The sequence below is a fragment of the Capra hircus genome, chromosome 3 (assembly GCF_001704415.2).
Source record: "Capra hircus breed San Clemente chromosome 3, ASM170441v1, whole genome shotgun sequence".
Taxonomy (NCBI): Eukaryota; Metazoa; Chordata; class Mammalia; order Artiodactyla; family Bovidae; genus Capra; species Capra hircus.
This window is the reverse complement of record NC_030810.1, coordinates 67,486,762-67,500,259: the sequence shown is the minus strand read 5'-3', so window position 1 is coordinate 67,500,259 and position 13,498 is coordinate 67,486,762.

Genomic DNA, 13,498 nt, shown 5'->3' with positions numbered 1-13,498 from the left:
GAAAGAAATGGCAAAAATATACTGAGCAAATATTACCTGAAATAAACCTGTTGTAGCAAGATTGTATGTGTGTGTGTATGTGTGCATGTTCAATTATGTCTGACCCTTTGCAAACCCATGGACTGTAGTCGATGAGGTTCTTCTGTCTGTGGGATTCTCCAGGCTAGAATATTGGAGTGGGTTGCTATTTCTTCCTCCAGGGGATCTTCCTAACTCAGGGATTGAACCCACATCTCTTGTGTCTTTTACATTGGCAGGCAGATTCTTTACCAAATGCACCATCTGGGATATAAGACACAAAGTAAAATTCAGAGTGGAATATAATAATAGAAGAACCCCAAAGGCTGTTGGAGGTGCAAGGTGGACAGTCCTTCTGGGGAAGGCTGGGAAGGCGTTAGTATAGAGGGTGTGGGAGAGGTTCCAGGTAAAGGCCAGATGGTGATAGTCAGTCAGTGAGTCAGGGCTGATAATGACAGGTTTGTGCAGGAAATTTATGCCCAGTCCTAAGCCTCCTTGGCCAAACTGTGGACCCTCATGCTTCAAGCAGCAAATCTACAGTCATTTGATGGTCAAGTGACATGGTGCCCCGACTAGCACAGACCCTGAGGTCTGTAAAGATAGTTCTTACTTAATGATAAAAAGGAAAACCCTGCCAGGGAACATACCACAACCATGAACTTGCATTTAACTTAAAACATAATGAAAAATTCATCTTATCCTAAAGGGAAATTTACAAATCCATGATTACATTGGAGATCTTAAAATGCCTCACTCAAAAATTATACATAAAGAAAAATGTAAACCTATAGAAAAGTTGAACAATTAATAAGCTGTTCCAACAGTCATTACAAATCTCAGAGTCAACAAAGAGAGGCTACATGATTTTTTTAAGCACATGTGGAGCCAATATGAAAACTGAACTAACTCTCACAAACAACCAATGAGATAAATCCTATTGAAGTCTCATTTGATATACAAGAAATCTGAGACAAAGAGGGTCAAGTAACTTGTTCATGGTCACACAACTGACATACAAGCAGAGCTGGCATGTGAATCCAGACATTTTTTTATTTCAGAGTTCAACTTTTAACCCTAATGTTGAGTAATTGAGGCAAAACCAAAGAATTAATAACATAGAAAACTGAGAAATGTTAGAGGCATTCAAGAAATTAAAAATTGAACTGCCTATAAGACCAATCTGAAATTTTTAAAAAATGAATAAGACACATACCAATCATGGATTTTTAAAAAGTCATAACTACCAATATGGTAGAAATTGTAAAATACATAAGAGAATACTGTCATCGACCTTATGCCAGTAAGTGTTAAAACAAAGACAAAATGTGCAATTTTCTGAAAAGATTTCAATTCCTAAAACTGATTCAAAAAGTTTAAAACTAATTAAACATTGCAATTAAAGAGATTGATTCAGTAGTTAAATTGCATTTTTTCTCCCCCAGTAAGACACCAGACTCACTGGTTTTTATAGTTAATATTCTTTTCAGAAAACTTTTAAGAAACTATTGTTCATATTTTATGCCATACTTACGTACAATAGAAAAGGATATGAGCTTTATTAAGAAGACCCAAAGTGAACTTAAATACGGATGGGGAGATGAGTGCTATGTTATTCTTTATACTTTTTTCTGTACTTTAAATATTTCATATTAAAAAGGGATTCTGGAAGACTTCCCTGGTGGTCCAGTGGTTAAGTCTCTGTGCTTTCAATGCAGGGGCCACAGGTTTGATCCTCGGTCAGGGAACTAAGATCCCACATGCTGCACAGCATGGCCAAAAAGGAAATAAATAAATAAAGGTTCTGGGAAAGGGAAGGAAATAGCTAATCAAACAAATATGTATCTTGATTCAAAATTTAATTAATAATCACTGAATCAATAACTTTTAAGTAATTTTTTCAAGTTTCTGTATCCCAAGGGATGTCTCCAATACTTCAGACCTACATCTAAACAACTTTTTCAGCTTGGTGCTAACTTTTTCAGCTTGAACCTAACTTTCTTTTTCAGCTTGAAGAAAAAAGAATAGCTGTTTTTCTTCAGTTAGTTTCTGAATCTGTGACCCTTTGAACATGCTACCACTTGAGTTTCCAAAATAATTTTATGAAATTCCTACCCCCAAGAACCTTCAAAGCCATGCCATTTTTCAGTCACCAGTCCTGCCTCTATGGGGAATTTAAAAATAACTCACCCTAATTCTTTCCTTAAAGGTGTATTCTTGTTAAACTTCTTGACCTAAAGAGGAAAACATCTTGGGGAAGAATTAACCCATACTAAAGCATGGGCTTGGAAAGAGTCTAAAAGCACAAGCTTGGAAACTCCATGATTAGACTGAGTAATTTCAACATAAATTACAATAGACAGATCACCTCAGAGCAAAAACTGTCACATGCTATTTCATGAGGTTACTAGAGAAATCTGGAAAGGTCACAACACAAGTTTCCAATTTCTTCATTGATCCCATAGGAAAATCTACATTCCAAGAAATACATTAGAGAGTTAACAAAAGTTAAGTTTAGATGTGGTGAGTAATATTATATTTTTCATTACAGCCATGCAATAGGAAAGAATTTAAGATTAAAGTTCAGCGTAAAAATATTTTAATTTGTGGATTATAATGGCTTGCCTACTATCTATGATTCAGCTGAGGCCATTCTAAGGAAGAAGTGAAAACTCTCATAGAAAAAGACTATGAATTTGGAGATAAGTGCTTTCAATTACTACTCAGATTCTTACTACTAATCCTGATACTAAATTACTGCATATTATCCTTTAGCGAGTTCCCCAGTCCAGTTGATACGGAAGAATAATAGTAATCAGTTTTCACTACTAAAAACACAAAATGTATGAGGGTTATATTAAAATTTATCAGAGTTTATTTAGAAGTCACTACTTAAATGAAATATGATGTGCATGATTTTTGGAAAGATGAGATCAGATGTCTTTTGAAGAGTAAAGTCACTTTTTAATTTATCTGTTTTTATATAGAGGGACATTGTTTCTTCAGGGGCAACTTAGTTGTCCTATGTCATTGTTGTTTAGTCGCTAAGTCATGTCCAACTCTTTTGTGACCCCATGGATTGTAGCCCACCATGGTCCTCTGTCCATGAGATTTCCCAGGCAAGAATACTGGAGTGGGTTGCCATTGCCCGGAGATCGAACTTGTGTCTTCTGCATTGGCAGGTGAATTCTTTATCACTGAGCCACCTGGGAACACCATTCTTTTCTATATAAACCCCTATTGTCTGTGAAGCCAGCAATATTGATGTTGTGCATGTTTACCGTCACACTGACCTGTAGTATGTCATATACTGTAAAATAAGCTACACTGGAATGCTACTACTGATCCCCTAGGGTGGGCAATATGCATACATTTTTCCATGTTGATCTGTGTTGATTTTGTTTTACTGTATTTTTAACAAAATGAACTGTCTTTGTGAAGATTGATAATTTTCTCAATCTGAGCGTCTTGAATTGTCTGCATTTTTATATTGTCTGCTGTTTCACTTTTTTTTCCATTCCATTCAGTTCAGTTGCTCAGCCATGACCGACTCTTTGCGACCCCATGAATTGCAGCACGCCAGGCCCCCCCTGTCCATCACCAACTCTAGAGTTGATGATGACTCAAACTCATGTCCATCAAGTCAGTGATGCCATCCAGCCATCTCATCCTCTGTCGTCCCCTTCTCCTCCTGCCCCCAATCCCTCCCAGCATCAGGGTCTTTTCCAATGAGTCAATTCTTCCCATGAGGTGGCCAAATGATACTCAAAAACATTGTACCAGAATTTCCTTGAGGTTTATTCATTGCTTTTCTTGTCATTGTTGTATTGCTAGAGTGCATTGTTATTATTGCTTCTTTCAGTGTTTACATGTATGATATGCTTATTCAACACCAAAACCCTGGAGATTTTCTATTTATTCACTTGATACATCAATTGCAGTCATCTCACATGCTAGTAAAGTAATGCTCAAAATTCTCCAAGCCGGGGTTCAACAATACATGAACTGTGAACTTCCAGATGTTCAAACTGGTTTTAGAAAAGGCAGAGGAACCAGAGATCAAATTGCCAACATCTGCTGGATCATCGAAACAGCAAGAGAGTTCCAGAAAAACATCGATTTCTGCTTTATTGACTATGACAAAGCCTTTGACTGTGTGGATCACAATAAACTGTGGAAAATTCTGAAAGAGACAGGAATACGAGACCACCTGACCTGCCTCTTCAGAAACCTATATGCAGGTCAGGAAGCAACAGTTAGAACTGGACACGAAACAACAGACTGGTTCCAAATAGGAAAAGGAGTATGTCAAAGCTGTATATTGTCACTCTGCTTATTTAGCTTCTATGCAGAGTACATCATGAGAAACCCTGGGCTGGAAGAAGCACAAGCTGGAATCAAGATTGCCAGGAGAAATATCACTAACCTCAGATATGCAGATGACACTACCCTTATGGTAGAAAGTGAAGAAGAGCTAAAGAGCCTCTTGATGAAAGTGAAAGTGGAGAGTGAAAAAGTTGGCTTAAAGCTCAACATTCAGAAAACTAAGATCACGGCATCTGGTCCCATCACTGCATGGCAAATAGATGGGGAAACAGTGGAAATACAGATGGTGATTGCAGCCATGAAATTAAAAGACGCTTACTCCTTGGAAGGAAATTTATGACCAACCTAGATAGCATATTAGAAAGCAGAGACATTACTTTGTCAACAAAGGTCCATCCAGTCAAGGCTATGGTTTTTGCAGTAGTTAATTATGGATGTAAGAGTTGGACTCTAAAGAAAGCTGAGTGCTGAAGAACTGATGCTTTTGAACTGTGGTGTTGGAGAAGAGTCTTGAGAGTTCCTTGGACTGCAAGGAGATCCAACCAGTCCGTCCTAAAGGAGATCAGTCCTGGGTATTCATTGGAAGGACTGATGTTGAAGATGAAACTCCAATACTTTGGCCACCTGATGCGGAGAGCTGACTCATTGGAAAAGACCCTGATGCTGGGAAAGATTGAGGGCAGGAGGAGAAGGGGACGACAGAGGATGCCATGGTTGGATGGCATCACCAACTCAATGGATATGAGTTTGGGTAAACTCTAGTAGTTGGTGAATGACAGGGAGGCCTGGCATGCTGCGGTTCATGGGGTTGCAAAGAGTCGGACATGGCTGAGCGACTGAACTGAACTGAACTGATACATCAATAAATATTTGTTTCACATCTATCCACTGTGCAATAGGTTCTGGAAATGAAAAACCTAAATTAGACACTTGAGGCATTCAGTGTCTTCCTCAGTCTCTCTCCCCTTCCCTAACACCCACTCCCATCCCCACCCCACCCCTACCCCCGCCTTCACCTGGCTAATTCTTACCCACCCTTCAGGTTAAGTTCTTCAGAAGAGGAGTAGGATATTGACTAAAAACAGAGCATTGGATTTGGTATCAAGAACGACACTGGCAACGTTAACAAGAGTGTTTTCAGTGGGATGGGAGGCATGGAGGGGTCAGATGCAGACTGCAGGTGACACAAGTGAGAAGTTAGAGCCAATGAGGACAGACTCTTTATTGCAAAACACAAGTAGCAAAAAAGGAGGAAACAGATACTGTAGTAATGAATGGGGAAGAGACTGTTCATTAAAAAGTTTGGTTTTGGTTAGGAAGAAATTTGAGTATGATTTTAAACTTAGAAACAGCCAAATCATTGGTAGAAATTGACAATACAGAAAAAAATGAAGATAATTTATGTGGCAAGCTCCAGAGTAGTGATGTGATGTTTTACGGGCATTGATCTTGGTCTTGGGAGGGAAGGACGTCTCTCCCCTAGGAATATTAGGGAAAGAAGTAATGTGACGACAGTTAGAATCTGAAACTGAGAGTAGTGAAGTGAAAAATACGAGAAATGCCTCTTATCTCTGTTGGGAAAAATGGAATATAAATCATGTTCTCAGAAGAAGATAGATAACGAAGACACAAACAGTTGGGAATGATGAATGTTTGGAACTGTTTTTATGAGGAATGCATGCTACGTGCTCCCTTTTGTCCCCTCAATCCCTCCTACCTACTTCTCTACCTGCTTCGTGCCGTGAGATGCCATGGGTTATACTAGCCTGTTTCCTAACTCTAACTTATGATTGATTTCAACCAATGAGAGCAAAGAGAGTTGGGAATGTTTATCCTACCAGGTCTTTTTCTGCCTGGCCACGAGCTGCCAGCGGCAAGAGTTTCTCTCCCAAGGAACACAGCTGATGTTAGGAAGCCTTCCCTTATCGCTACTAGTCTTGGTAGCTTCCTCTTCCTTTTAGGCTTAAGAGAGTAATGGCTTTTCCTCTGTTGCTGACCCCAGGACATTTTGCCATCCTGTTTTCCCATAGCCTGGCTTACACCTGAACAAATAGCTTTCCTACTGAACTTCCTCACACTTGAGTGTGCCATTTGCTTCTTCTCTGGGGTCCTGACTGACACAGAATGCAAGAGGAAGTTGAGTGGAGACAAGTAAAACATTGTCTGAAGCACCTTGACTAAGTTTGTCATGCTCATTTTCTCTGGTTGATCTTGCTATCTATGAGAAGACGCAAATGAAGAGGATGGTGGGATTCATGGAAGCTTGTAGGTGGAAGAATACATGTGGCAAAAGAAAAAAGAGAGGAATAGAGGGTACTGGTGAATGGGTCATTGAAATTACTGGCTTAGACCTAAGAGCTGTGCTTTCCACGTGCATTTTGAGTGAAAGAAACACTTTTCTACTGGTTTCTTAAGTCTTTATGGCTGAATTATGATCTCCCTTGAATTTGCCTGTATATTCAGTGAAGCTTCAGAAAATAGAAACATGCACGCACATACACATAGACACACAAACACACTTTAGGTCACTCTAGATCTGAAAGTGTTATTGGACTGCCCTAGACTGAATTGTGCACCCTGAATTCAAATGCTGAAGCCCTAACAACCAGTCTGACTGTATTTGTAGACAGAACCTTTAAGGAGGTAATGAAGGCTAAATGGGGCTTCCCAGGTTGGCTAGTGGTAAAGAACCTGCCTGCCAGGAGATACAAGAGACACGGGTTCAATCCCTGGGCCGAGAAGACTTCCTGAAGGAAGTTCACTCACTATTCTTGCCTGGAGAATCCCCATGGACAGAGGAGTCTGGCAGGCTAAGGTCCGTAGGGTCACACAGAGTCAAACACTTGACTGAAGCAACTTAGAAGCATGCACAAGTTAGGTTAAAGGAAATCATTAAGGTAGGGCTTTAATCCAATAGGATCGGTGTCCTTACCAGAAGAGAAAGAGACACTGGGGATACATGCAAAGAGACAGATCACATGAGGCCACAGCAAGAAGGCAGCTATCTGCAAGCTACGAGGAGAGTCCTCATCAGAAACTAGCTCTGTTGACACCTTGAGCTTGGACTTCTAGCCTCCAGAACTAAGAGAACTGAGAGAATATAAATTTCTGTTAAGTAACCCAGCTGTGTGATACTGTGATACTCTGCTATGGCAGTTGCATATCAAAGAGAACCATACTGCATTGGTCATGGAATCCAATGAGGCAAAATACTCCATTCTGCCCACTTGCATTGGCTTCTCATCTCCTTTTTACTGACTATGATTTACTCTCCAAGCCCAATTCCAATTTCACCTCTGGGAAACCTCCCAGTTCCCTGGTGGCTCAGATGGTAAAGTATCTGCCTACAATGCAGGAGACCCAGGTTCAATCTCTGGGTCAGGAAGATCCTCTGGAGAAGGAAATGGCAGTGCTCTTGCCTGGAAAATCCCATGGACAGAGGAGCCTTGTAGGCTACAGTCCATGGGGTCGCAAACAGTTGGACACGACTGAGCAACTTCATTTCACTTTATCTTCCCTATTCCCTAAAGGAATTCACTCTTTAGGAATTCAACCTCTCTGTTCTTCAATAATCCCATGTTTTTATTATTACCTCTTTGTGTATAGGGCCAACACATTAGAATTTTTTAATTCACCCCAGCTCTTATCAATGCCGAGTATACAGCAAGCGTTTAATAAATGTTTGTTGATTGATGGGTTACTTATCCTCAAAAATTAGATAAAAACTATTTAGTTTAATTTGCTTTTATACTTATGACATATTCTGAGAACAGATGAAAATTCAGGGCAAACAGTTGATTATCATAACACACATGTGACTTTCCAGCCTTTACTATACCCTCCACAATGTTCATTCAAGACCATCTCCAGCCCTGGAATAGCTGCAGAGTAGAGGTAAAAAGTTGTGGACCCCACAACTACTCTTACTAAAGCTGCCAGAACAACAACCGTGTTAGAATTCTGAAGGTGGAGTGGCCTTTGAATAACTTTGGCAAATCAGACCTACCAACCCTTAGATCCCTTGCAATTCTATCCATTTAGACATTTTCTAAGACAATGGGACCACAGCAAGCTGTGTCCAGGTCTAAAAATGTGTCTGAATGGCAGTTTTTATAATTGAAAGCAATAGCTGCTTCTCCAAAATGAACTTGCGATGCTTAACAGGCTTTCCACGGCAAACACTATTAAAACAATTCCCTTGAACCTTGCATTTTACTTTTAAAACCACTGGTAGAGTTAACTTTCCCTTTTTCTTGAAGACTATATCACCTTTAAAACAAGCTCATCATCCACTAATCCATTTCCAAACCCAGTTTGGGAATCTGGGTTAAGCACAGTATAACAGAGTGAGACTGTGGCTTGATGGAGTGAGAGATCCTTCTTTATCTTAATTGGCAGAGTCTTCACAAGGGAAGACAGAGCACCTGGTTCTAACTCTAATTTGTCTTCCTCGCATGAATAATTCATGCTGCTTCTACACCACCAGCCACTACAACAGTAGGGGATGGTCTCTACAAGTGGATCACTGGCTGAAAAAAATGTCCCTCTCCGCCCAGCAGGAAGCTTTGGCATCTGTGTATGTGAGAATTCTTGCTCAAGGTCAGGTTGATGGCCACTGAATGTTAAATTAGGGTATTGGGAATTTGATATTAGTAATTCCCAATTTGTTGTATTTAACTAAGGCTGGCATGCCTCAATATTTAACCTTTAAAGAAATGCAAGCAGCTTTCTGAACATAGAAGAATATGTCAGGTGAACAACTTGAGGATATGCATATTTGAAGGTTTTACAGTCCTGCATATATCTGAAAATTGAATAGAGTGATTTTTTTTGTTTTAAAAAAAAAACCAAAAAGGAAGGAAGGAAGGATGGGAGGAAGGAAGGAAGGAAGGGCAAGAAATCTGATCATGTCACGCCGCTGCGTGACACTTCCTTGGCTCCCATGCTCTGAGAGCAGAGTCCTTCATGTTGCCTATATATGGCCTGAAAAATCTGGCTCTTACCTACCCTTCCTACCTCAGTTCACACCCTACTCTTGGTTTTCAGTACTCCAGCCACGGTAGCATTTTAGGGTCCTCGAGTTTGCTTGGGGACCTCCTATAGATTTCCCCTCTTTCCTCTGTCTCCCCAGTCCCATCCCCAAGCCTCCATCAGTCTCACTTGTGCTCACCCCTCAACTTTCAACCAGCCACTTTCACAGGTAGAACTGACCTCACTGAATTACAAAGGTCACAGATCCCACCCCAATCCTGTATGTTCCCTAGTTATACACAAAGTTTGTCATCACACAAACTTCTTCGTCTTTGTGAATCTCACCTCACTGGTAACTAAACAATTTTAAACTAGACTATAAGCTCCAAAAGCATAGGACCTCATCTGTTCACCCTGTGTCCCAGGCACTTGGCAGAACACCTAATGCTTTGTTAGGGGCAATGTGAATGAATGAATGAACAAATTAACAGATTTATAAATGGGGCTCTGTACAGATGTAGCTACACCAAAGCCCAGCTGGTAAGTTCGCATTCAGTTGGCTTGTCTGTTTGGTGAGATTCTTGCCAAAGCAGAGGGTCAGACAGTTTCAACTAAAGGGATAAACTGATATAAAGATATGGGTATCTCCACCAGCTCTCTTCCTCTAGGTTTTGAAAAAAGTCTGAAGAGCAAGTCATTTAGTTTCAGCATTTGGAGCATATGTTTTCTGACAGTTGATCTACTACACACCTGAGTTGTTTTCAACATCTTCTTCCTGAATATGGGCAAGGACCATACAGACTGTGTCTGCCATTAGACAAAGAATGGGAACTGGGAAAGCAAAGAATCCAGTGTGACTGAGGGCAGTCAAGGCAGAAGAGGCTGGTAGGAGTGTTTTTAGGGCAGGACGGAGGCATGGGGTGCCCCTGGGAACCAGGCACAATCCAGGCCACTGCACGTTATTAAAGAACTCAGGGAGGCTGCAGAAGGGGAAGCTAAGACAGGATAGAAAGGAAGCATTTGTAGTAGATGACCTTATGAGATTCTAGGCTTTAGGAAGACAGAGAAAAATGGTGAAAGGAAGAACCTTAGTGGGTTTTATTGAAGTTGAAACATAATAGTTTGGTAGTTTGAGGTTTGAAAAAAAGAGAAAAACCAGAAACAAATGTAGGTACACACCTATACACACACACTCACACACACACACACACACACACGCCATGTTGTACACCCATACAAAGTGAAATGCGCTTTCCTCTCTTCTCCTTCAAGCAAAGAAAACATCTGTAAGTAACAGCAACTCTCCTCACCTCGCCCACCCAGAAAAGGTGACCATGTGTGTGGTTAAGATGGAGGAGCAGGGCCACCAGAAAAGTGGGTTCCCTGCACCCCATCTGTCAGAGCCCAGGGGACCAGGGACAGGACCCCAGAACCTCTACTATGGCTGCTGCAGAAAATTCAAAACTACAGATCGTGTGAGCAAGCAGAAACCCAGGTGACCTCTGGCTGCAAATCCCACTCAGACAGTTTGAGTCCTGGAACCTCAAAGTCATCCAGAATGTCATCTGGTTCTCCAGCCTGGGTGGTTCAGGCAAACACAGGAAAACCACACATGTACAGAAGAAGGCAAAGCTCTTCAAGTGGCAATGATGAGGGAACAGAAAGAGGGGGAGGAGAGGGAATTAGAGTTCAGATGTGAAAACGAAAAGTAACTGAAATAGTGGAGAGAACTAAGACCAAGAAATGATGTCACTGGCAAACACAACCCACTCCAGTGTTCTTGCCTGGGAAATCCCATGGACAAAGGAGCCTGGTGGACTACAGCCCATGGGGCCACAAGAGTCGGACACAGCTTAGCAACTAAACCACCAACCACCAAAGGGTAGCTACGTCTAGTAATTATCATTATTCCCCAGGCTCCACATTGACCAGGAACTTATCCAAATTAGTTTAGTTTCTCCAAACTAATCAGGAACCACATTCTCCTGAGTTGACCTGCTAAGGTATAGAACTGGAAGCAATTCTTATTTTCTATAAATACGTGGGCCTTTTTACCCAGAGAATATAGACTCTCATGGTATGAATAAAGTCAAAAGAATGTAAACACTGTCTCTAATTCTCCCTAGTGAGGGGGACAAAGTAGAAAGTCCTTATCCAAAGAGGAGAGTAGGGGGAAGGTTGCACTTCTCATTGTGTTAAGCAGACGATTCCAAGGTAAGAAGGCGGAGTTAGTTGTTCCACACAAGGCTGAAATGTATAGTCATGCAGTTTGTGAAGTGCACGAAGGTACTGGCTGAAGGGGTGAGTGAGAGATGAAAGCCAGCCTTGGCAGGACCGCAACTACTCAGGTGAAGAGGTGTCTCTTCCATTACTGAAAGGTAGTATATGCTTGCCTCTCTATATACCTGTGAAGCTGGGGTGACCCAAAGTCTATGACTTTTCCTCATTCTCAAAAATGTACCACATAACCCAGTGGTGGTCCTGCTTTCAACAGGTCAAGTGGCCCAAGAAACCAGAGTTGCTCCAGAGTTGAGATTCAAGGAAGAGTCCTCTATCAGTGGTCTTCAGGAAGTGAAGTTGTAACCACCTGGACAGCATTGTTGTGTGACATGTTGCCTCAGGCCTCCAGAAAGAAAATTGACTCTTTCTGTTTATCATGTGAATTGAGTTTGACCTAGATTCATTTGGAGTAGGTTAGGCATTCAGGAGCTAAAGCTGCCCACCCACAAGTGGCTCACTAATTTTTTTAAGATAATACTTGAAATTCAAACATAATTATCCATTTGCCTCAGCCAGCACTGCATTAAGGTCTGCATGTTCCAGCTAGTTTAGAGGATAAGCTGGTAACCATGGGGGATAAAGGTCTATAACAAAGCAGCACTTATTTGGGGAGTCCAGACCTCCAAAAGGGATTACTCTATGTACCCCACCCCTATACCTCCTTATCCTTACCGCCCTAAGTAGCTTTAAGTCCTGTTCTCCTATTTGGGTGTCCATCCTAAAAAAAATAGGATATTCTACTTGTTAAGACACCTTGAACCTTTTATTTAGCTGCCTCGTATTTAAGCTTTCTCTTACCCCAAAGGGGCTTAATATCTCCTGTTCAATATTTCCCCAAAGGATAAAATTAGGTGACTATATGACAATGTTTTGTCACCAACAGATGAATCATTTTGTGCTTCCTAATCATTTCATGCTTCCTTTGTGCAACTGTTTTTCAAACATTCCCTGTGAGTCAAATTCAGATTTAAAAGTCCTGGGGATGCTCACAACTTAAGGAAATCTCATGGTGAAGAATTTTGTCAAAGGCAGGCCTAGCAAAGAATCACTCATGACTTTTCTGAGCCTCCACATTGGGGTAACTTAGATGATGATGATGATGTCAAACATCATGAAACCAATCTTATTTCATTTAATAGTTTATGGGTTTTCAAGCCACTTTCACACGCCTGTCATCTGATGCCCATAACCATGACCAGGAGTTCGTGGTCAGACACGATTGTCCTCAGTTGCCAGGAGAAGAAGCTGGGGCACAGGGAGTTAATGATATACAGTTAACGGACCTGTGTTGAAGGTTTGGATGGTGTCAAAGCTCTTTCCCTAACCTGTGCAAAACAGCTCGAGGACAAAAAACCAGGAATCATCTGTGTTCTGCAGACATGTAAATAATTTTCTGTAAGCATTCATGCCCTCAAACCCTTAAAATTCAAAAGCCAAAATCTCCAACACATAAAATTCTAAATGAATAGAGGAGACTGCTGACATCTTCAAGGCTGAAAGGCAACAAATACACTATCACCATGATAAAAAAGGATTAAGTGCTAATCATACCAGTTGAGAGATCATCATCAAATTTTGCATTAGCAGCATAGTAGAGTTATTAACTACATTACGTTAAAAGTGCATCCTGCCAGAATCTTCGCATTTTCCACCAAAAATAAAAAGGACCTAAAAATCAATGTTAAAAGGATAGAAAGTAAAAAAATTAAATGATGTCACTTATACACAGAGTTGGGGAAGGGGCCTCAATGAACAGGCAGTCAAGGCCTGCAGTTTCCAAATGTCAATTTGGAGAATGTATTAGGCAGACGTAGCCTTTATGCTAATGAGATTTTAGATAAAACTTTGATGTCAACACAACATTATCTCCCTCCACCAACCCCTCCCAAAATATCTAGAAGGGCAT